The following is a 26,819-nucleotide window of genomic DNA, read 5'->3' as shown; positions in this document are numbered from 1 at the left end:
AGAATCTCTGGGAACAAGAAAAGAACATGAACATTGTCTAGGAAAACACCTGGAAACATACGCCACCAGAAATCTGGACGAATGGTGGCAAATTCTGATAGACGGTGACAAAATAAGTATCAGTAGAAGTAGGACTCATAGTTGCCATCTTAAAAAAGTTTGAAGATCAGTGTCTGGTGGGAAAACGAGATGGGGAAACAATATAAAACGGCATAATCTGTCTTGGTTCCTTGGACCTAATCCAGTTGCAGATTAAGATCCTGGAGTTCTTTGTTTTTTTTTCCTTTTTCTCTTTTCTTTTGCCTTTTGTTCTTGCTGGGATCCTGGTAGAAGAACCGGGTCCTCTTTTCATGACTATGAACTGAAGGAACATGTTGAGTACCCAGAAGGATATCTGAAAACGGGAAAAAAGTGGGAAACTTCTTCCCTTTAATTGTAATGTACTGATGAAGTTTTATTACAAAGTTTGTATTGAATATCTATGAGATAGAATGAAATTGTTGTTTTCTTTTCTTTTTCTTCTTTCTTTGCTTATGTTGTTCTGTATCGTTTTTTTTAAAGGTTTTCAATTTGCAAATCACACAAACCAATAAAAAAAAAAAAAAAAAAAAAATATATATATATATATATATATATATATATATATATGTATATATATATATATATATATATATATATATATATATATATATATATATATATATATATATATATATAAGATAGATATAATATAATACAGCATGGTTCATTGACATTTCACAACAGAAAACTCTGAGGTAGACAACTACTGGTGATTCAAATGAACGGGGTTGTTTAAATGAGGTGGGCACAATCTCTTCCTTACTGAAATTTGAGTGCAATCATTCTTCTTTAAAAGTACATTAGGAAAATTGTTTCAAGAATATCGAGGGAAGTATTGTTTCAACCCTGAACGTTAGAGGTAGTTCATGGGAAATGATGTGCCAATTGAAAAGGGTTCATTATTTCAGAGATGAAAACGGTGCCCATGCAAATGCCGAGTGCATTGTCAAAGTCCTGTGAAAAGGTATAGGTCCATATCGTGTCTCTTGGCAACTAACCACAGTGCATAGCTGTGTTTAATGCATGTCTAGTACTTCAAACCACCCTAAACAATTTGAAAAATGTCTAATACTTCTAATAGGGAGTATATGCTCCGTGCCGTGGGTGCACAGCGACACTGGTTTGTTACCGGGCATGCCCTGTGCCACAGCAGCTTAGGCCACTACTGCACGAGTAGGACCAAAGGGTGTTAAATATAGGCTTCTCGCATGGTAGAGGGGTTTCCTAAAGCCACAGAGGATTAGCGTGCTGTTCCTCAGGAATATGTGTTCGTTTCCATTTGTTTTGTCTGGTTTTCCCCTGAAGGCAAAATCCGTGTGTGGAAATCAAAGGGCAAATCGGGTCACCTTTTGCAGCTGCAGGTATAGTTGATGATTGCTATCAAGTGTGCCTGATCTCGGCATGGGCACTTGACTGATCAGAGGATTCCGTGCCTTGTGCTGTATGCATGCAGCGTGGAACTGGCCTTTCTTACCTTCATCAGTAAATATACGCGATTGTCAGGAAAGGGCAACCCACACCGACACGTAATTGGTCCACCTCTTCCTCCAATGGGACTGCAGGTGTGAAAATTAACCTTTGGTATTGCAATGTAAAATTAAAAGAAACCGTGCTAATTTATGTTTTTAACTTGTCAGCGGCAGAAGTGTACCAAAAATATTAGTGGAACTGTGACCCCATTTTTTCAAGGTTTGCAACCATGCTTGTTGACAGCAAATTGATTTGAAACGGATGCCATAGCTGTAACTGCTATTGGGTAGTAAAGGGGCGAAGTGTGCTTTAACTTCACAAAGAACAGTTCCAGAAATTGTTGCAAAAAGTAGTGGGACTGTTAAAAATCAAAGTAGTGGAACTTCACTCCCAACCGTTCCCGTTCATTTCGACCACCAGGTGGGATGTTACGGTAACCATCAGGTGGGATGTTACGGTATTGTCACACCTGTTGTGCGTTGAACACATCTAAATGCTGTAAGCAGAGAATGCTTATACTTCTGGTTCTGCACTTTTCATGAAACATTTTTGTTTTTGAGTAATCAAAGGGATTGGAGGAAATGTGTACCCATATCTAATTGGTAATATTCAAGTAACAATGTGCAAAATTGGCCAGCTAGAGTTGAAGTGAGCTAAAGGAATGGTCATTTCTTACCAGCCAATGTTAATAATTGTTAGTGAATATGAGACTTGTTGAGAAGGCTGACATTTCGGTAATTTAGTTTGTTGAAGGGCAGAGGACTAGGCATAGGGAAAGAATTCTCCTGCCGAAAAAACTGAATTGAAAATATATGTTTTTTGCACTAGGCAAATTGTTCTGTTCCACTACATACATGTGTTTTGCCCCGCAAGGAATTTAGAATGTCAGGTTCATACAGTTGAGAATTGTTTACTTAGGAGTTGAGAGATGTCTTTAAAGAGTGAACAGCTGGGAGTTGTACTCCGCAGGACCCATGAATAAAGAGCTTACCTGCTCTCATCACGGTCTCCTTTTCAATAGCGACGAGCTGGTGAACCCCTGGAACGGGCGGACCGAGGTACCTGTGGAGGCCACCCTCCCCATGTTGGGCCTCTGCTGTGAAACCATGCTACAGCCGAAACGGAGAGTAAAGTTGTGACTCCCAGGAGGAAGCACGTGGCCAGCGCTCTCCGATTGTGTTGCAGAGTGCCGCAGCCTCTAGGGTGCGACACCCAGGCCCCAGGATGCATTTGTTACTAAAATTGGGTCTATGCAGGCTTGCACATTCCTGAGCGAGGCATCACACTCAAGGCTGGAGTAAAGAACCTACGCTGCAGCGTGCGTGCCCAAGGACATTGCCTTACCAACGCAATGCATTGCCTCATTTGCCTGGAGCATGCATCCCTTGACTGATGGTCGGCTCTTGGGACGCAGCATTTCATTTAGTGTACAAGAAGGGAAGCTTTGCTCCGAGAGGTGGTTGCCCTGAGGTGGGTTTAACTGTTTTGAAGTTGTGTCGTGAACCTGCACTGATCTGTTCGTGCAGCACATGGTATTGGAAATAGCCATCAGATGTACCCATTCTGAGGCAGGGCCAGGTTTCTGCGTGTGCATGTTTGTCTGGAATTGATCTGACTTTTCCAACTGCCCAAGGATTCTTTTGTTCTCAGTCAGGAATTTTGGATTTTCAGATTTGCTAAGCAGAACATCATTTTTGTTTTTTTCCTGTCCTGAATAATTATTGCTGAGTAGTTCTGTTGTGTCTGTGCAGATCCTGTGAGCTGTATTAGTGGTGTCCCATCAGTCCCCTGTGGAAAAATGGCAGCTGGGTAATCCCTACCCCCACCCTTTTCTGGCTGAGTCCGGCACTACTAATCAGTGTTGGAAAGGGAGGCCCTGGCAGTATACTGGGCAGTTCTACATGTTAGGCTTTTTCTTTGGGGTCAGAATTTCATAGTTAGAACTGATCATAAGCCATACAAATGTTCTCTGGTGTGGGTTGGAGCAACGGCTCAACCAGGATTTCTAAGTGGCTTTTGGAGTTATAAGGATATCATTGTTAGGTGTGTTACTTACCTGGAAACAATAATTGTGTGGCAGATTGTTTGTCAAGGTTACCAGTGGGGTCTTTTATTGGAGAGAAATTGTTGAGTGGAGGTAATTGCATAGTAGCCAATATTGAACATGGAACAATGGAGGAACTAGAATGGGAAAGAGCATGTCTGCAAGATGAGGTATTACAGTTAGTTATGAAGTGGATGCTGGTAAAATGACCCAACAGAGAGGTTCTAGCACGGAAATTTGAACCTTACCTTGAAGTTAAAGATGAATCATCTTAGTGGGGTACAAACCTTAGAAGACAAACACAATGTATTCCACTGGATAGTATCAGAGAGAAGCTAGTAGATTTAGCGCACCAAGGCCATCTCTCGGTGAACGCTACACAAAAAGGTTGCATCAAAGCTACTGGTGGGATACAATGGATGAATGTGTTGAGAGAAGAGTGAGAGATTGTGTAGAATGTCTCAAGACAGTTTGTGAAATGTTCCTCTTACCAGTTAAAATTCCAGCTAGCCCATGGTAGAAGGTGGAAGTGGATGTTATGGGCCCAATTCAGGTTCCCAATTCATGGTTTGGGCAATAAGTATAAGTATCTGTTTGTTTTGGTAGATTTCCACTCTAAGTTGGTTGATTGGAGAGTAGTGAGGGAGTCCACCACGGTGGAGTTAATAAGATGTTTTGACAATGTATTTTTCAGTTATGGTTTTCCCATAGTTTTAGTGACTGATAATGGTGTTCAGTTTTGCTCTGAGTTGATGAAGAAGTTTTTGGAGGAATACTGCATTTCACACATCCGCACTACATTGTACCATCCCCTGACCAATAGCTTAGTGGTTCAGGTTAATAGATTTCTTAAAGGAGGTATTCAGTTGACTTTAAGATCTAGACTGCCTTGGTGAATTGTGTTAGGGCAGATGGTATGGGGATATTGCACAACCGCATGTTTGGTGACCAAAGTTACGTCTTTTGTGTCCCTGTAAGGTCTAGAGCCAGGAGCAAAGTTGTTTGATGTGTTGATGGGTGCAGAAATTCCTCGGTTGGTGGAGCGAGAGGCCATTGTGAAAATGGTAGAACAAGGGCAGATTCATTATAAGAGGCTGTTTGATGACTGCCATGGTGTGAAGGATTGTGTCTGGGCAGTGTGTAACTTGGTCTTAGAGAAAACGCCTAGCGTGGGCCTCACATGTATTGAGAGGAAGTTTCTAGGTCCCAAGAGAATCACAGTGATGAGAAATGGAGTGGTCATTGCAGAGGGCGGTGAAGTCTGGTCTATGGGCAGATTGGCCCTCTACAAAGGGAGTTCAGTTTTAAGAGGTGATGACCAGTTGGAATGCAGAAGAGAGGTCAGGTTGAGTGTTGCAAACAGCGTGGTGGAGAAGGAAGGCACCGGTATCAGGGTGAGTGAGAGAACAAAGAAAGTACCTGCTAGGTTCAAGGACTTTGTGTGAAGTTCTCTGGCCCACCAATCCCCAGCGATTGTACATAGGTCTTCCTATTTGTGCAATACATTCCCTGTTTTGCCGGGACGATTTTCCCGGACGATATTGAAATTGTTATACATACACCCATTTGCTCTTATGTTCCCTCCACGACCCTTCCCCTTGATCCTATCTCTTTTCAGTTATTTGAGGGGGGAAGATATGCTGTGTTCCATTACATACTTGTTTACTGCCCAGGCAGGAATTTAGAATATTAGGTTCATAAAGTTGAGAATTATTTACTTAGGAGTTGGGAGATGTCCTCGAAGAGTGAACAGCTGGGAAATGCGCTCCACAGGTCCATTGAATAAAGAGCGTACCTGCTCTGATCACGGTCTCACAAATGTTTGTGTTACACTGGTGCAGAGTTTCTGTAAAACCATCACTGGTTTATTTATATCGAAATAACGTTTCAAAGAGGGCTTTAGTGTTGTATGGGTATTGGGTAGTTTGATTTCTTGTGTTGTCAATACAGCTACAATGCAGTGTAGTTATGTGAACTAAATATAAATAACTACACTGGACTGCAGCCTCTCATTACACGAAATAAAATAAACTGTCCTTATCAACAACGAGTCTTCTGCAACAGCTATAAACACGCCATTGTTGTGCGTGATAAGTCAATAAACAAAAAATCAAGACCTATTCGATCCGTGCGGCAATGGATGTAAACAACTCGAGGTGTGAAGTAATTACCTCCAAACTCAAACCATACACCTCATGGACTTGGCAGATGTCTGCTTATGTCAGAGCAAAACCGTGAAGAGGAATGAATGGTGTCGGCAAGTGTGTGTGTCGGGGTGGTGGATTTCAGCTGTTGGGAGTCTTAAATAGGTTACTTCTGGAAAAGCCGAGTTCAAATAACATGCGATTATAAGGGTATGGAATTAGGTGTGTATTATCACATCAGATAAAAGAAAGTATGTACAAAAATATTGGTCATGCTATAATTCAATTCTCCATCTTATATAGAATTTTCAATATTGCAATTGAGGGGGTTGATGCAAAAGTCTCACACGGTGCATGAAACAAATGGTTCAATCAATTCAAAATAACGTTATGCAAGCAAACGCAACCAACACACCTGTGACCTGGGATGATGGCGGAATACGTTACAAGTGAGTAAAGATGACAATTCCGTCATCATAAAGTGAACAACATGTTGTCTCCAGATGTTAGTGACACTTTATTGAGAATTGCTATCATCATACTATTAGATTGATTCAATATTGCAACCTATAAGCCTATCTTAAACACTGCTCAACATGTCTGTGCATGTTTTCTTAATCTAACAAACTGAAGGTTTGAATGTAAAACACAGAATCACACAAAAATAAGTAGCAGAAAACGTGCACTCATATGAACACCAGAAATTTGACTTAGTTTCCCATTTTGAACTATGAAAATCCTCTACTGTTTTTTTGTTGGTACGAAGGACTTTCCAAAATGTCTGGCAAAGTCACATGACGAGATTATATCAAGTTATATATATATATATATATATATATATATATATATATATATATATATATATATATATATATATATATATATATTACACGGCCCGCAGTAGCAGGCGTGTATTTATGGTTAAGTTGCTAAACTCATAGGAATAGCACTTTTTCGGTGGCTTATAACTTCAATCCCCCTAGAGGAATCAAAAAAGTATATGGCCCGCTCTGAATTTCTTTCGCCAAGTTGGGTAAGGTTTTGTGCAGGTGGAGCAGAGTTATAGAGGTGCTCCATAGACTGACTTGGGGAAAAAACTTGTGCACCGCTACAGGCCGAATGGCTGGACAGATTTTCACCAAATTTGCGGCAGGAGCGGGGGCTTGGGTCAGAAAGCGTGCTTTTGTGTGTTTGGTGGAAATCAGACCAGTACTTTTGTTGCAAAAAACTGAAATGTGCATCCCAAAAAATTAGGGATATCTGTGTCTGCTCTGCGGACACATTTCCCTGTTCGCTTCGCAGACCAATGTCTCAGACTGCGGTACGCCGTGATGTTGGCGAACATTGGACGTGGCCAGTGGTTAGCTGGAGGGAAGCGTGCTGTGCGTCAAAGGTTTTGGGAAACACTGCCATGGTGTATCGGAAGATAGTGTTGATTTGTGTGTGGCATGGCTCGGAGCCATTGTGTGCATGGCTGGGCCTCTTGTACGTAGCAGTGTGCGCACTGATATTAATAATTTGTGGCTCCACTCCAATGTCCCATTTCCCTGTTTGCCACGCGGTCAAAATGTTGAATGCAACGCAGTGTGCGGTGACGGGATGTGTGTCAAAAGTGTTCCATAATGTCAGCATGTTGTATCAGAGGACAAAGCGGCAGCGAAAGGGCCTGAAAAACATAGTGTATGGCATCTGGTGGTGGGAAAAAGGGATGGAAAGGGTGCAGGAGTGTGAAGTGCTTCATGGGATGTATCTCAATAGAAGAAGACAGTGGTGTGCCAGCGCTATCTGTGCATGCTGTGCCAATGTGCGGTACCTCAACAGGCAACATTCCTGTGTGGTCATTGCAGACAGCCTTCGTTATGGCATTCCAGCTGCAGTGGTGATGTTTTTCTGTGATGAGTGGTGGCAGGCACATTTCAGTACAATGAAGACCACATGAAACTTGAAGAAACGTACACTGCAGTATGGTGTGTTGTGTGTGCTAAGGCCATAGCCCCTTTATTGAATGGGTGGGCACCTTGCACCGCCAAATATGTGCCCGAGGGTGAAGAAGTTTTCACAGTGTTGCCTTTGGTGAGCGGGTTGTAATCATTGCATAAAATGTTATTTTCATGGATGTGGGGATTCGTTGCAATTCTTACACTGTGTAGTACATGCGTGGACCTGATGGAGTGACAACTCCTCTAGTGTGTCCTGTGGGTGCAGTGGTGAGGTAGTGGATGCGTAGAAGTGGCAAGGGGTGACCTACATGTACCTGGCCACTTGTTCACCTGCATGACTCTGTTATGTTATGTTGTGCTGGGTGTGTGTAAAGACGGGAGGGGGTGTCTGTACTTCTGCTCTCTATATGGTAGAGGAGAGGCACAGAGGACCCCAGCCGAGATTCTCTATTGTGGTAGCAATGGACGAGCAATCAAGGCCAAAAATAGGTAGAATACTGGCCTCTACCGTTAGACACAGTTATGTGTGGAGCTCCCCCCACATGGGCAACCTCTAGAATAAAGGCATATCACAAGCCCAGTCCATATATTGTTTACAATAATCTTTCCACTAGTTCAGCAACCCCAAAGTACCTGGTGTTGGAGAGTTCCTCGACGGCCCTTCGTGAGTGCACTCCATTTAAGGCAGGAGCCACGGGTCGTCGAACGTCCGGCGATGAGCAAAGTGAACTATGGCGGTGAAGTGGCAGCTTTGTTCCTAGTGGTGTTCGTCGACAGGGAAGCATAAATGTCCTGCAAGGAAGAGGCGTGGGGGACACGTTGATGTCGATAGTTCTGGACCACAAAGAGTATGAAGAACTGTGGCTCAGCAAAGGCGTCAAGTCGTTGGCATCTCTGTGGTCTTTGGGTCTCCAGAAACCCACAGGCGAATGCTCTTCGGTGCATCGACGGCCTGGCCTTCTCCAGCGGGATAAGGGGGGGGCCGCAGTGCGGACGAGCGCATCTGTGAATGGAAAGTCCTTAGGCAATGGGAGCACGACAGCTCCGATCAGCGACGGCGGTCATCGACGGTGGTGGACAACAGTCCGGGCGCTTCTCTTTGGGATTCCGCGGCAGTCCCCATCTCTGGTCAGTAGCTTGTCGTAGGTTTGTCTACCGGGGAGCTTTGGCAAAGATCAGCTGGTGCACAATGGTCCCTTATAGCTCAGGAAGAGGGCGCCTTACCAGGTCCTCTCTGGGGAAGTCCTTGGAGACACAGCAGCTTTCAGATTGATGAAGTAGAGCAACAGCAAGACTTCTCTTCGAGCAGGGCTTCAAGGTTAAGCTTCAGTTTCAACTCCAGTTTCTCTTCAACTTCTGAACATGAATTCTAGCAGTGAGAGGCCCCCAGATTTACTAGCTGATCTACCATTCATTCTGCTGGGTCACACTTAGGCAACCAATCGGTCAGAAGGGCTTTCATGCAGGCAGGCATCCCATCAGGTGCATAGTACATTCAGGCCATTCACTTATCTCCAGACACTCACAACTAGTTATGTGTATTGGGAAAAGTACCCAGCCATTCAATACTCCACACTGCATTATTACCAGTTTCGGGCAGGGCTGTCTCAGTCATTGTGTAAAACACCAGATACTAGTCATCCACAACACATAATGCATATTTGTCACACACTCCATTCCCCCAGGTCCCACCCACAGGGTGTACCCACAACATACAGTCACTGGGAAGGCTCCAGCCAGTCTGGCCTGGACTTCACAACAACACCACATATGGAACTTCCACCCAACAGCCAGTCAGGGGACGGGACAGAGTCAGGGCTTACCAGGACTTTGGGAAAACAAGGTAACAGGCAATAGAAAGCAAGAGGCCACAGGGGCCTTCTTGTTTCCTATCAGGAATCAACTAATTCCAATGGCAGGGCCTGGGTATCCCAAAATGGAGGATATTCATAGCACCTGTCAAATTCAGCATTGAGCTGCCACCAGCCCATACCCTGCTCTGTGGGCCACACACAGGTGCCCAAAAACATACACTAGGGGCACCGGGTTGTACCCCCACCCATGGGTGCCATAAGGGTATCCCATGGGTCTGTACACCAAACCAAAAGAGAGAGCTTCACCGCCAGGAGTCCCACATGAACTCCTGCACAGAAAACACGAAAGAACACACAATAAAAGGCAGTCAAGGACAAGGATACAGAGGCCTTGTCCCTCTGATGCATTTCCAGCATCACAGTGTGGCCAAGGCCTACACTATTGGGTGTATGGCAAAAGGTTGTAGGCCATAAGCCAGGCACTGAAGAGCCCAGGCCTGCACCGTAGCATGCCACCATAACGCAGACATGCAGTTTTAAGTGTGCATGTCTCCAATGGTGGTGATGTTAAAAAAATGGTTCTGCAGGACCTTGTAGACTTGGTAGAACAGCACAGGTGACCTGATATGTGTCCAGTACCATGTGGTGTACATTATGCCCCCACCGAGGACATTAGGGATGCACATGGAGCAGTTTGCCTTTGGCATGACTTGCCTTTTGTACCACCCATCCTATGGTATTTTTGTGGATTGTGGTATGTGGCAAATGTCCCCCTTCATGAGGCCATTATGTTGTGCTGGGTGTGGGTAAGGCCTAGACTATTGGGTACATGGCCAAAGGCCATAGGCCGTTGGCCATGCCCCCAAGAGCCTATCCCTTGACAACACCCAGAACACCATAATGCAGCCATGCAGAGTTGCCTCTGCATCTCTCTGAGGATGATGACCTTTGAATAATGGGTGCAGAGAGCATGTTACACTTGGTGGAACAACCAAGTGAGGTGCTATGCGTTGTCGAGCACATGGTGTAGGTCATTGCACGTGTTGCACATTAGGGAATACATTACACATGACATGAGGAGTACAACATGGGGTGCACTAGGGTGTGCTGTGTGTGGTGAGGGTCTAGCCTCTTCGATGCATGGCTGGAAGCCTTACACAAACAGATATGTGTGTTGCTTGCAACAACTCCTCAGATTGTTGTGTTTCGTGTGTGGTTTGTTGGTTTGTGAGTTGTGCATGCATTGTTGATTGCATGGGTGTGCTCATTGTTCGCACATGGTACGTTTTCCAGTGCATGGCAGGAATTTATGGAGTGAACAGTTCTGCAGTGTGTCCACTGAGTGGTGTGGTGAGAAAGTGTGTGTGTACCAGTGCATAGGGTTCCACTCCGTAGTGTATGTGCTTGAGTAGTGTGCATTGCGCGGAGTAATAATTACAGTACTGAACTTTGACCAATTTTATCATTGGAGTTGGAGTGCTGGGAGGAAAAATCTATGGCTACCTGCAGTTCATGTTGCTGGGTGCCGCTCTGGGTGAATTTGGATGCTGAAAGCTTGCATCAGTTTGGAGAGCTGTTAACTGGAGGTGCTTTCACATGACACAAGATCTGTACTGTGAGTGTGTAAAGGTATGTCTGCTGTGCAGTGCAGAAATTATAGTGTTCAATGCAGAGGTGTTGGATGTGACTGCTACATGCGGGTGTAACTATTGAATACTGCCTAATGCGGGAGTGTGGCATATACAAAAGTGGCAACGGAATAAGGAGTGCCTGTGCTTTACTGGGGTGTGGTCCTCGTGTACCTGAGAAGGTGCACATGCTAAAATCTGCCCTTCTGAGCATGGTGCCTTTGCAAATGGAACTGTGGGGATTATCCAATCAGCTGTCAAGGGTGTTGTGCATAGGAAGGGGCAGTGATATATTTCCCCAAACCTCGATGCAGTGAGGTTGACAGAGATGGACAGACGCAGAGTGACGCAGAGTGCTCATCGTGGGGGATACCTTTGTGCAAGATCTACACAGGTAAGACGTGGAAAGAGGCTTTGATACTACCTTTCAGTTGGAAGGAGTGGAGGCTTTTTGGGGCACAGTGTATGAGTGGGGTTTCGGTGCCATGGTTCTCCTTTGTACATGTGTCGCCTCTGTTGGCAGTTTAGATGTTGTGGCCGTGCATTATAGAGCACTACTTTTGGGGTACAGGTCATACTCACATTTGCTCCGTCACCTCAAGAAGTTGATGACAGCAGTGATGCAGATTTTTCCCACTGTCAAGGTGATTTTCTACTCCATACCACCAAGAGGAGCATGGGACCATGCTGGTGTAATTTGCCCACAGCCAGAGGTTGGGAGGTGTATCATAAGCATAAGCATGTGTGACTTTATGTGCAGTGCTGGGATGTTCCGCACTGACTATGGCAGCATTAACGAGCAAGATTTGCAGTGGTTCCAAGGAAATGGCATTTTTTACCTCCATTGGCATTGCTGTTTTATTTGCCACTCTGCACACAGCGTTGCAGACAATCCTGTAGAACTGTAAGAGAAGTATTGATGTTCAGTCTGTACAAATGTGAGGAGGAGAAGGAAATAGAAACTCATCGAAAGAGATACAAAAAAGAAATGTATGCAAACACGTACATAACAAACTTCAGGGGAAAAAAATACCTTTTGTTTTCTGAGACAGTACTACAGACCCAAACCCCTACCCTGTTTTACATCTCCCCCCACAACCCATACCCCCCTCCCTAGCATGAAAACTCAGTGAATTCCACTGTACTTTTTTACACTTCCACATGCCACATCCAGCCATTTTATGGATGGGAGTCATGGAAAGGAAATTGTGGAGCGAAGACACTGCTCTATAAGGTTGGTGTGTCTGGTGTGTATGCAAACACTGTGCCAGAAGGTCTCTTTACACAAAGAAGTGCAGAAGGCTAGGGTGGAAGTGTGCAAGGTAAGGGGCAGGCATCCTGGATGTATGCATGAACTGTATGTATTTATTTGCAGTTAGTAACATGGAAGCTGCGCTGCAGTGTGCAATAAGTGGGGTACTGCAGAAAACAAGAAGCAACTTTGCAGTGTACATGGTAAGTGGCAGGCATCCTACTGTTGTTCATGCATTGTGTGTATGATATCATATGATGTGCAATTTTATGGTATGGCATTCATAATGTGCCTACACACACGTCTAGCAAAGCGCAACGAGGAGAGGGAGGGGAAACAGAGGGCAGACTTAGACAACGACCCTACTAGACCAGGTGTGACTTAGATCGCCCAAGTGCATGGGTGGAGAGAGGGGAAAGTACAGTACATAGGAAGAAGATCAAATGACAATAAGTAAAAATAAGGACCAATTGTGCCAATTGCACGGATAAGGGCACACAACAGGTAATGGATGCACTATTAGGCATACAGAAAACCGTCCTCAAGTGTGGGTAGTGCTAGAAAGCCAGTGCAGGGGTTCGCCTGGCAGGGGGAGGTGACATGTGGCTGACATCATTGAGTTGCCAGGTAAGTAGTGCACAATCTGTTTACGTCAGGTAGTTAGCTGGGGAGATCAGCAGAAACAGCAGAGGTTAAGAGAAAGGCTTTGAGGTGCTTCTAGAACTGGCAATGGTTCCCCTCAAGTGTCAGGGAGCCAGGGAGGCTGTTGCAGATGGAGGCCCCAGGATAAAAAGCACAACTTCCACCAACTGTTTTTTGCAGAAGCGCCTGACCCTGATGGAGTTGGAGGTGGATGATGGAAGAGCTTGCACATGCAAATATATAGGGAGTTAGAGTTGAAGGTATTGAGGTCCCAGGGGTCAGATGGCCTTCTACATAATGCAGAGTATTCTCACTTTATTCCTCACAGGCAATGGGAGCTATTGACGACATTTCAGTGCAGGGGAGATACCATCCCAAGTCGCACACTCCTCTTCTGGATGTGTTCCAGAGGTCGGTGAGTAAAAGGGGGCAGATTTAAAAAGAGTCTGTTGCATTAGTGAAGTATAAACAGAAGTACAGCTGTGCAGACAATGATAGTTTGGAAAGTTCCTTTTGCTTGGTACGATAGATTCAATAATGCTATTGGTGGCATTTTTTTACGATTTATGTACAAGTTGTGTTAGTGGGGAAAACATTTCGTAGCATTGTCAGAAGGAAAGAAGACAGTTCCTGTTTAGATATTACACTGTATGATATGGGTAAATGAGAATGTTGCAAGCACATATCACTGAAGTGCCACTTCATGGTAGGGGATGGAAAAAAAAACATTATGCTTTTAATGAACGTAATGGCCACTCAGTGGCAGATACCGTGCGCATAGGCACTTATAACACAGTCATACACATAGGGCAGAGAACGTTTCTGTACCTCCATTTTGGGGTGATGAGTGCGCAGGGGGATGAATGTGGATGCACAAATATTGCAGTCTTTTACTGAACTTTCTACTGGACGTGCTGTTCAGTGACAGAAAACTAGCAGGCTGAATTTGTAACGGTACCTATGAAGTGTTGTGCAGAACTGACAGTGTTAGATGGTAACGTCTTGGATGGCATTGGTGGAATCATGTGTGCCCATTTACCCGTACCCAATGAGGTTGTGCTGGACAAAATCTAGTGGAAAGAGAAGAAGGACTGCTCTTGATTTACTGGGGTGCGGCCCTCACGGTACTTTGGGCACTGCACGTGCCAAAATCTGCGCTTCTTACCTTGCTGGCCAATGGACACAGGACTTTCGGGATTATCCAATCAGGTGGGTGTGGTTCACAGGAAGGGGCGGTCAAAATGCTCTACATTACACTATGCATAGTGAGGCTGGCAGATATGGTGAAATGCATTGTGTTGCCTATAGGTGATCCCTTTCTACAAGATCTGCACAAGTAGGCACTGGAGATAAACTTTGATGAGAATTTTGGGTTGGAAGGAGTGGTCGCATTGTGGAACAGTGTCTAAGAGTGCAGTTTCGCCAACATATGTGCACTTAGCAAATACCTGGCCACTTTTGCTAGAGCCGATGTTATCCTCATCCACTCTTGCGGAATGCATATGTGTTACGTGTCTTGTTTAGGCTTGTTCCGACGACTAAAAGTTTGCTAAATCTAGTGAAGAGGCTTTTTCCCACTGCCAAGGTGCTTTTCTCATCCATAACAACACAAAGAGTATGGGAATCGCTCCTGGAAGTTGTTTTGAGCCAGAGGCAGGAAGGTGTCTAATCAACAGAAGCATGTTTACTTTTTTGTCCGCTGCTGCGATGTTCTTCTGCAACAATAACGTCATTAGTTGTGGAAATGCAGAATTTTTCGACGCAAATGCCATTCATTTCTTTGCGCCCATTGATAATGCTGTTTTGTTTGTCCATCTACAAGATGCAGTGAAGAGTTTACCTTAACAATGACTGCACAAGGAAACATAAAATCAAATAGTGAAAAAAGGGTGTTTCTCTAGAAGCATCTAAAAAAAAAAAGCTCTTTTCAGAGCTGCTCCTTACAACAAACTCCCCCCACCCTGGTTGCAAGTTATTCCCCCATGCTCGCATGCAGAACGAAAGCCATATCTGGGATTTTCAGGATAGCGGCTGTAGAAATGGGACTGTGGAGCCAAACGGTTTCCGCAACAATGTTTCTGGGCATGATGTGTACTCAGAGGCCTGTTGTACAGAACTGATACTGTTACATGGAGAGCTTTCAATGTCATTGGTGGAAGCGTGTGGAACTCTTGAGCAGTATGCAATGACAGCGCGCTGAAGAGAAGAAACTGGAAAGGCAAGAAGGAATGTTTCTGCTTCATTGGGACGCGGCCCACGCTGTCCTTGGTGAAACGCAGGTGCACATACGCCCCTTTGCCGCTAGCTACCCATGAGATTGGGACAATGGGTACTTTCGCAGCTGCAGGTGTGGGTCACAGCAAGGCCCCTTCATAATTTTCTCCATTACTGTGCATACTCAGCCAGACTGATATGGTTGCTATTAATTGCAGATGCACTGTAGCACAGCATATTTGGTGCACCATTACTTACAGGGCAAACCTATGTGGCCTGCTACTCTGTTCTGAAAAGCTGCACACAGGTTGCACAGCACCTCTGGGGTGTGCCCTTTTGTAGGGTTGCTGTGGACAACTTTCACCAGGAAAGCAGGCCTACATGGTTCCAAAACATAAATACATGTGCAATGGCACATTGTGGTGGGTTTGTAAGCATGTACTTTCTGAAAAACACTCCGTACATTGCTCAACCCTGCATTTTGCTGCTGTTCGAGGGTCCGGTTCCTGTCCCTGACATAAGTGCCCACGTGGGTGTGGGTGCATGGCGACGTTGCCACTGTTCGTCTTTGAGATGGCTGTCCGCAGGATGCGTTTTGGGTGGAATGCTTTGTGCGCACGTGCATGGGTGCACACTGTTGCCTCTTTTCTACTGACTAAAAGTGCACCACACTTGTGATAACCATTTTGGGAGACGCTGGCTATTTATAGGGTGCAGCAGGTGGGACATTTGTGATGTCATCTTTGATGTCCTCAGTGTTAGTCTTAGCAGTGCACGGTGGTGGCGCGAGTTATGGTTGCTTAGTTTACCATAATTGGCGAATTTCAGGGGTTTATCGGTTTTACTTGGAACTATAATGTCCCTTTAACAAAGTTTTTTTTATTGAATATACATTTTCATAGTGTAAATTTGATAGATGTTTACTAGGATTCCCTTACTTTATATACATGTAACATAGAACATACCAAACACCCCGCTAATGATATTGATGTCCACGTACGGTCGCGGACGACATCAACACTCAGGGGGTATCTGGAATTGTTCTATCATACCGTATAAACACTGCACAAGTTCAAAAAGCAGCACATAAACACATTGTATGTAATAAATAAGCAGTGCAACCTACATATCTAACACATCAACGATCCATTTAAATCCCATATGTAATAAAATGGATTATACCATAACAAAAAAGATATGCCTCCAACATAATTACCTCACAGAAACTGCAGAGTTAGAAGCAACAGTAGACCTAGACAACACTAGGAATATAACTTACCAGAAACTAATAAGTAAACGTTATTTTTCTTATATATTTCTAAACTTTTTGTATGAGGTACAGTACAATTAATATATTTTTGTTTTTCACACAGAAATGTGCAGTAATTTGGAATGGCTTGAAGAGAATTTTCCACGTGAGGAAATGTCTGAAGACAGTGATAATAATGGTAGACACTTCTCTATATAAGCAAATTAATAATCATTACTTTATGTGTACTTAACATATATATATTTATTTTTAACAGACCATACAAACATTGAAAATATTACACCAAAAGACACATTGGAAAAGACTCTGCAATGCATGGAACAGAAAATAGACATGCTCAAGGAACATTTCTATGGTTTGAAACAGTTAGTGGAGGACCACAAAGAAAAAATGTAATACCATTGTCCCACCTGTACCTGTGCCCCCTCTCCATGTCCCAGTGAACTATCCCCAAACCCTCAAAACCAAGATAAATGTTTTGATGAGACTTCCATCCCTTCATCCCCTCCCATCCATCCTCTCCAAACCCCCAATTCCCCTGTATTTGTATCAGTTTCTGCTTCCCCCTCTCTTTCATAAATTGTGCATATGTATATAATAAAACAAAATGTATGTTTCTTTTAATGAAATTCTTTGTGTCTTTTTTTATTTTTTTTAAGCAGTTAAAATGTGTGCGGCCTGTCTGTAATTAACAAAATGTGGATATCCTAACCTAACCTGTCCGCACCATTCGCAACCAAGATAGAACTGTTCTTAGAACACACCAGGTGTCTGGGATGTCCGTAAATGAACAAAATGGGAGTGTCCTAAGGACATTATACCTGTCCGTACCATTCGCAACCAAGATGGAACTGTTCATAGAACACACCTGCTGTCTGAGATATCCGTAAATAAACAAAATGGACAAATCCTAAGGACACTATACCTGTCCGTACCGTCTGGGGCCAAGATGAAACTGCCCTAAAAACACGTGGGGTGTTTGGGATGTCCATAGTCAAGCAAAATGGAGGTGTCCTAAGGACACTTTACCTGGCCGTACAGTCTGCAGAACATCTATGCACATGCTTACCACACCCGTAAGTCCTGCGAACATCGCGCCTGTCCGTAACTGTCCATCTCACGGTGTCGCACTTTTAATTAGCTTCAGGACCCGAACACTGGCCGTACAACACCCACACGCATGCGCATGACGATTCCTGTGCAATTGGTGTCCTGCGGACACCAGTTCCCTACGCGGACGTGTTCCCGACGTCATCATGTGACCGCACCCACGCTGAGCGTGTGTCCTAATTTGCGGACTCTGTCCGGTTCCCCAACATTTTAAAAGAACTTATTCAGACTATCCAAATTATTTTACAGTAAAAATTCAACATTTTACATGTCCCAGACAATGGCATCGGCTTTCCACATACTTTTTGTAACTTTTTAAACCTTTTTGGGTGTTCGATATGTTCGCAAATCTCACCCCTCCACCCCTATAAAAGGCCACACCCCAGAGCTGATCTTCATTGTACTTCTGGCTATTGCAGATTGACTTTTGCTGCCTTTGCTGCTCTTGCTGAGATTATCTCATCAACCCTAATGGCATCCATGGCTGCTGTTGCTACATCTGCCTCAGCACCAAAGCCAAACCCTCCTCCACCACCACCACCTCCCCACAGGCCTGCAGAGGGGAAAACACGTGAGGATGTAGAGAACGAGGATGAAGAGGATTAAGAAAATGAGGTGAAGGAACGCCCTACTACCAGCACTCGCCGGGAGTCTTGGGTGTGACGGTTGTTTACCGTTTATGGTAACGTACCAAAATCACGTGCGAACAAGGTCACCTGTAACCAGTGCAAATTGGTGCTGAGTCGTGGGAGACATGTTTCGTACAGCTTTGGTACGACATCCATGAAGCGACACCTTACTGCGTTCCACAGTGCGGACATTCACAAGGTTGTACCTTGTGATAAACATAGTAGGATGAGTTCCTCTACAGCATCCTCCGTTTCCGCTCCTCTCACCACAAGAGACACTCCTGTGGGAGAGCTCATCCCTCCAGCTGCTTCACAGGCCATTCGCGATGCTGTTCACCCTTACCTTTCGAGGGTCACAATATTGTGTATGTACTGCAAAGCAGTACTCTGCAGGGGGGAGAGTCTTAAAAGTGCTTTCGAGACTATGGTCATGGATGACCAGAATGCCTGCTACATAACTAAGAAAGGCCCACCCTGCATCTTCCTCTCTCCACCTGCCCTTTCTTATCCACGTGGTTGGTGTCCATTCCTTACCCTCCATTCCCCTCCTCTCCTATTGTGTCGTGTGCAAAAAACCCAAAAAAATATAAAACAACAAAAATAAAAAAAGGCTTTTTTCAGAGCCGCCTTTTACAAAAAATAGAAGTGTCAAATAAACAGTGCAGGGTCCTGGGAATATTTTGAAAGTCCACGGACAGTCCTAGGACATAGAAAATGTTAGGGTGCTGCCCTAGCAAAAACAATGCACTTTTCTCTGGGAAGAAGTGGTGGCTCTGAAAAGAACCTTTTGATTGTGTTTTTGTGTGTTTGAAAAACTTGAAATTGTCAACATCTACTGCAAAATAGGTCACACTAATTCCAAAAAAGGTTGCAATGCATTTGGTACATTTCTCAGAAAAATCTGATTGCCAGCATAAGTAAGATGGACTCCATGTCTGCGGAAAATGTATGTGCTACGAAACATAATATTTTCATTGTGAAAGGAGGGCATGCCAACATCTCTTAGAAAGGCACAAACAGCCATATTGACATTGCGCCTCACTTTCTCATTTGTGGACCAAATAAAGAAGAAAGCAGCGACATTTGTCTTTGCACAATATGAGAAAAAATTACTTGGGAATTTGGAAACATCTCCATGACCTTCTCAAGTCCTTCTTTCATTGCAAATTGCAAAGAAATTCCAGACATATGTCCTAAACTGTTCCCTCCACAATGAATTATAATTATGTCCGGATGATGCTCTGTCTCTAAAGTAGCACAGAGAGGTACCAAATCCGGCCACTTCATTCCACGCACTCCATGCCAGTGCACTTCCACATGAGGGAATCCAACATCTGCAGCTACTCCACAATGTTTTGCAAGCACCTCCAACCAATGTATCCATGAATCTCCCAAAATCCAGATAATCTGTTTTCGAAAACACACAGCCATAGCTATCTGTTCTTCTCTCAGGAAAAAGACATTCACGCAAAATCTCTCACACAGCACACCCACTAATCTTTACTGACCAATCCCTAGCTCAGCTCCTTCGCATGCCACTCCACCCCAGAATGCCTGTATGTAATTTGCGCTGTCCTGAGACTACCGCCATCTCCGCGGACATATCAAAGATGTGAGCGTGGTGAATGTACATTTAAATAGTGTGCCCCATTTCCCCTTTGAGGTGGGTTCTGAAAAGAGCCGTTTTTTTTGTTTTTTTGCAGATGCCTGGCAGACACCTTTTATTTTGAAATTTTTTTCTTTTTTTCTTCTTGCTTTATAACTAAAATCTTAACATAACCTTCTCCAAAGCAACCCTTACATTCCAAAACAACATGGCATTTCCCAAAAAGATAAAGAAATACCATCTTCTTCAAAATAAACAGCATTTCTCGAATCAATATTCTCTTTATTACAGAAAAACGTACCAGCTCTAAGCATGAAAGCACACATGCCTCGATTGATTGCACACCTAGCAATGTTTTGCTGAGGACAAAAAACAGAACTGTGTTCCCATATTGCCTTAGGTAGTAATCCAGAAAAAATTACTTTCGCATTTGGAAGGATGTTAATTTCTGCTTTAACAAACTGTTCCAAATCTGCCAACAAAGTAGGGGCACTCGCGTAGCCCAAATGGAAAGCACCATAGTGCAAAACTACCAGATGGGGACTGTTCATCCTATGCATATCTTCACAAACGTGTAGAATTCCCTCTACATTGCAATCAGACACAGCGTTCCACACCACCTCCATTCCTTTAGCATCGAAATTGTTTGCCACATGCCTGCATTGAGCAAACTTCTGTAAACCATGGACAAACATATCTCCGAGCACGAACACCCTGACTTTCTCCACCTCTGCAATCTTCACTACACACACTCTCTTTCTACACAAATCCACAACGTCCACATCTGATTGCCGATTCCTACAGTCCCCTTTCCATTCTGGATCTGCTGGAAAACCCCAGATGTGGCACGCACTATGCGTGGACAGCCGCGGGTGTCAGCACGGCACGTAATTCTTAGCCAGCCCTTCTACCCTTTAAACATCACTCTCGGTGCCATTCCATCATTGGATACAGCTAAGCAGCCACACAACCATCCACCAATCACATCCAAGACCTCTGCATCTAACCCCATCATCAGAGTTCTGCACTTCAAAAGTACTGTTGATCACTCTGAGTACAAGTCTGATTTCATTGGAAAGCACCTACTACAAAAACTACTGTACAAGTCTCCAAGATTTCTACTTACAGGTCCATGCATATCCACATGCATGAATACAAACTAGGGTACATGTACAACTCTTATGAATGCATATAAACTGAGTAATGCCACTATACCTGTGTAGCCTATACATACATGCCAACCCTCCCGATTTAAGCGCGAGACCCCTATTTTTCTTTGAAAAATCGCACTATTTTTTACTGTCTCCCACATAACCTATACATACATGCAAACCCTCCCGATTTAGGCGCGAGACTCCTGATTTTTCATTGAAAAATTACACTATTTTTTACTGTCTCACGCCTAAATTAATGCTAATCCCAATGCAATCCTATGGTAAAATAATGTTGCCGATTGCTGTGGTGAAATATCACTCTCTGGGGCTCCCGATTGTTGTCATGTCTACCTATAAAATGAATTTATTGAAATGTTTCCCATCTACTATAATCAACTGTCACTTCCAAACCTGTCTGCTATCTACAACACACCTTTAAAAAAACAATTGAATTTCATACACTTAAAATTCTACTCATTTGCAAAGCATGTTGAACTAACATATTGTAAATAAAATATAAACGCTGCACATAGTCAAATGAAATGCATGCATACACTGTGTTCAGATATCAAACAAGAATACTACCACAGAAACATAAAAATCAATGTCTACATTAACATCAGTGCTATAAACATACAAAATTACTAACTTCTTTCTTTTATAATTGCAGTGAAGACCACTCTCCTGAAAATCAGCAGCATCTGAACTACAAACAACATATCCAAAGAAACCTGCTCATCCCACAAAAAAAAGAGTAAGTACAATACTACCTTAATATTCTTACTGTTCCTCAAAGACACTGTGTGGTTCATTCATATCATTTGTGCACCAACAAAAACAGCAATATTTGAACCATTCTGCCCACAAATCCCCATTTATTAAACAGAGAATGGCACACAAATCCCCATTTTTTGGAACACAAATAACATACTCAACCCTTAGAATGTTAGTACTACAAAACAAAGAACTGTTTTAATGTTATACCATTACGTTTACTATTAATGCTTCTCCTCACCACTAGCTCACTTTCTACTCTCATCTGAACCGCAGTTTAGTAACACACAAATAGAAGAATAGCCTTCCCCACTCATTGCAACTGCCCAATGCACAATCACACACCACCACATATATCTTTCCCATCATACTCAGACACTCATGCACACAACACACATACATTGCAAAACAGCCCAACCCATTCCTTCTTTTTTTTCAACAGACCCCAAAAAATGCCTACCAAAAAGTAAGTCCGCAGAAAGCAACACAAAAATAGAGCAAATGAAAATAAAATTGTCCAAAATAAGCATCCATCTCTACCAGAGTTTGAACAAAATGTTCAAACAAAACAGCTAATACAGTCATTTAGCAAAACAAAACACGCTTCTAGTACAGAAACTTTGCCTCCTCTATCAAAATGTAAAACGAAACAAGAAATGCTTAACAAGAATTCGGCTACCACTACTGATTAAACTGCTCATATAAATCTGGATATACTAGCAAGTAACCATACCAAAAAAAGTATTGTAGCAAAAATGTTCCGCCACAGAGTCCTTCAGAATCTTATAAAAACAGGAGACAAATCATGCACAACCCTTCAAACCTACCGTAGAAAATTAATCTTAGAAGCTTTAATAGACAGTGCAATCCTTCTCAAAAGAAAGATATTCATTTTGGTGTTAAACAGAATGAAAGCACTAACAAAACTAAGTACTAAATTACAAAAAAAAACTTTGCAATAAATGGAATGTCAACAAAAATAACTTCTTAAATATCTGTGGAGGTGAATGGAGTACCACCACGAGCACAGAACCATATTTTAATGAAGAAGCATACAAGCAAAACCAAACAAATACAATTGCCATCCATAGCAGTGGACGAGGTAATGAAAAAATTAATAATACCATAATGGAACAAGAAATACTCCTTACAAACCTATCCCCAGAAAACTCAGAATTACCTCTCCATTCGACTGAACCAGAACGTCCAGTAGACAAATGACCATGCACGTCAATGTGTAACATTCCCAAAAAATCTTTCAAATCTTTACGCCAGTTCCTCAATCAGTATGTGAAAGGTAAAGACAAAATCAAAATGAAAGTGCTGCAAAATATGGATACCTGTCCAGTGCGCAAATACACAGGACTACAAGGACATTAATTAGCCTGCATTTCAGGACCTATTTGCAAAAGCATCTTCCATCATAACAAAATGATATCAACACATCATTCAACTATAAGAAATCTAGTCTAGAAACAGTGCTATGCTAAAAGTCCTGCTTTAGACTAGCCAATTTAAATAACACTCTTCTACATGGTACACCCAAATACCTACAAGAAGAAATCGACCGTATCCAGAGAAAATATTTTGGAAGTGAAAGCCACTTACAAAATGCAATAGCTTTACAACAGACTAGCAACAATTCTGCACATGGCAACCTTCTACTAGACACAAACAAAAAAGAAATACTAAAATTTAAAGGTACGTCCGCTGAAGTACCAAACCATGTGTGTGTGTGTGTTACCGCAGAACTTTTTATAAAAGTAACACATAAACTATAGACTAAGATACAAAATAGAAGACAATGAAGATTCCAAATGGTCTGAATTAGCGCTCTACCTTGTAGCAGAAAACAAATACTAAATATCTGACCCTTTGATACTTTGCAGTTACTGCAGTACAAAACTTGACAACAACCAAACTTCTTCACGTGCTTTCACAAATAACTTGGAATTATTCCCACTACCAAAACCACTGCAACAACTCAATTTATATGAGAGCATCATAATTCAAACAGTGCACGCATTTCAAGCAATAATATGCCTTCAACCAAAAACAGCAAAATTACCTCCCTCTGAATTGTTGAAAGGCATTTGTGGCAAAGTAGTTTATTTACCATTAGCTCTGAAAGAAAATGTGCACACTCTAGTAGTGCAACATCCAATAGAGCAATCTTTAATTGTCTTAGTAAATGGTGTACCAACCAAAGACAAAAATAATTTGGCAACAACTCGTGGATTTACATAAAGTTAGACAAGCCTTGCAATATCTAAAAGACAATAATGAACACTACAAAGAAATAAATATTGAAGAACACTTAAGGGAAACAACAGAAATAATTCAAGAGTCACCAGAAACTGGTCCATTTGAACTTGTAGATCCTGCTACAGTATCCAATATTTTAGACCATTATACAATTCATCCATTACACTCTAATGACACCATAGATGATGCACTAGAAATATACCAAATGCGACAAACCAAAGGATCAGCTATGAGCATATGGGAAAAAAGTATAGAAGCACATGCTTTTCCTCTACTCTTTCCTACTGGCAAAGGAGGAAGGTACAGTGATAGACCCACTCAGATAACAGCATCAGAATAGCGCTCATTACGAATGTAGTCTGAAGATCCCAGATTTAGACAAAATGTGGAACAGATATTCCACATACTCTTTGAAAGTGAACTAGCAACTGTATGTTACGGAGTTGCACACATTTTGAAATCAGGAACCCACTTTCAAAATATGTCAGCTACCAATTAATACAAAAAGTGCAAGAAAAAGATGAGGTTTTACAATCAAGCATTACAAACCTGTTTGCAAACATACATGTACGAAAGAGTACTGGTTCAATGTACAGAGATGTACATTGTATGGTAAGAAATCTTGGCCCACCCACTTGGTTTGTTACATTAAGTTGTGCAGAGTATGCATGGGAAGAGTTACATGATTTCCTACGCATATCAAACAAAAACAAAACAAACATAGATATACTAACACCTGGAGAACTTTGCTCTCTAGATCCTGTTAATGTTTCAAGATATGTCCACCATCGTTTCACTGCTATGCTACACTTTATTTGTAAAAAAAATTGTTCATCCCCTCGGAGAAGTGCAATACTTCTTTTGGAGAAAAGAATACCAAGCCAGAGGAGCACCACATATCCACATGCTTTTATGGATTAAAGATGCTCCTAAATTTGGTCAAGACAGTGATTCCACTGTTTTACAGTTCATCGAAAAATATGTCACTTGTGAAATTCCATCAAAAGCAACAAATAGTGATCTTCATGCACAAATTGGACAATTTCAAAGACACAAATGTGGCAAATATTGTTGTCGCAAATACAAAAACAAAGGGAAATACTACACCAAATGCCGCTTTCGTTTCCCTAGACCAGTTACAGAAACAGGTGAAGTGAACAACTTCACGTCTTCAGTTACACATAGTGTTAAAGGTAAATCACCTAAGAACATGTATTACATAAAAAGAACAGAAGAATCAAAATATGTCAATGATTACAATGCAATCATTGCCCTATTATGGAATGCAAACATAGAAGTGCAGTACATTGCAGACAATTTCACTGCAGTTGCACGATATGTTACAGCCTACTTAATGAAAGCAGATAAAACAGAGCTTCAAGACCTCTGGAATGACCTATGATCAGACAAAACACTATCTCAGAAATTGTACAGCTTAGGCATAAAAATGCTGTCTCATAGAGAATGTGGCTCCCATGAAGCTGCAGATCGTTTAACCGGTACTGCTTTGTATGAAAAATCTGAAAATCTAGTATGGCTAAGTCTTGGTACTGCTAAATCTAGAAAAAGAGTTCTCAAATCATATGAGGACATAGAAACAATAACCAAAAATGATCCCGACAGCCAAGACATTTTGAAAAACAATTTAATAGACACATACTACCCAAACAGGAGTACCACTTTGGAAAGCATGTGTCTATACCACATAGCCCAAAAAATAGCATGCAAAAATAATATAAAACTCAATGAAAAAAAGGTAGATATAGAGTGACAGATTGTGCAGGCAGCTTAGTGAAACTTACCAAACAAAGCTTAATTAAACATAACAAATTGTCATTAAAAACTCCTCAACAGAAAGAACTATATTACATGTCCTTGCTACAACTTTTTAAACCATGAAGAAAAGAAGAAGAGATACTAGATAACTATGACTCCTATGAAGATGCTTTCAAAGCAAAACAAAGCACTATCACCGATGTATACTTTGCACAGTGCAAAGCAATGTTGCACAATGAACAGCAACACAAAGAAGAACTCCAGGCCCAACTAGATAAGGACACTCCCAACAGTGGTCAACCTTCTGTAACAGGAAGCCAAGAACCACTGGGACAGCCACTAAAAGCAAAAGAGGCAGAATTAGCTATGACATGTCACTATGAAGAAGATACAGAAGACTTAACTGAACTACAATAAAAACTGAACAAAGAACAACACACCATTTTTGTAGAAGTAACAACAGACATTGCACATGGTGTATAACATGATAATAAAGAATGTACCTGCCAAAATTACAAACCTATACTACTATCCGTCAGTGGAGAAGCTGGTTCATTCAAAACATTCTTAATCAAAATCATTAGCAAGTTCCTTCAACAATGGACAAACTGTCAGCTGTCGTGACTGTCCCCACAGGTTTAGCTGCCTACAACATAGGCTGTGTCACTTTACAGTGATTATTACTCCTTCCAGTAGAATACCAAAACAAATTAGAGTATTACACACTTTCTACAGAAGCTGCATTGGAACTATGCAGAGTGTTAAAAACAAATGAAAATGTTACTAATAGATGAAGTGAGCATGGTCTCCAAACTAATGTTGGCTTTGATCCACCCCATATTGCAAGAAGTACTTAAACCAAACTACGAAGAGATCTTTGGAGGAAAACATATTATTGTTTTCGGAGATCTTCTTCAATTGACACCAGTGAAAGGAGAACCTATTTTTAAAACCTTAGGACATAGGTGGTGTCACTTTACACCGATTACTACTCCTGCTAATAGAA

Source organism: Ambystoma mexicanum, chromosome 6q, assembly GCF_040938575.1.
Source record: "Ambystoma mexicanum isolate Mex_15411 chromosome 6q, UKY_AmexF1_1, whole genome shotgun sequence".
In the NCBI taxonomy this organism is placed as follows: domain Eukaryota; kingdom Metazoa; phylum Chordata; class Amphibia; order Caudata; family Ambystomatidae; genus Ambystoma; species Ambystoma mexicanum.
Note: the sequence above shows the minus strand (reverse complement) of the source record.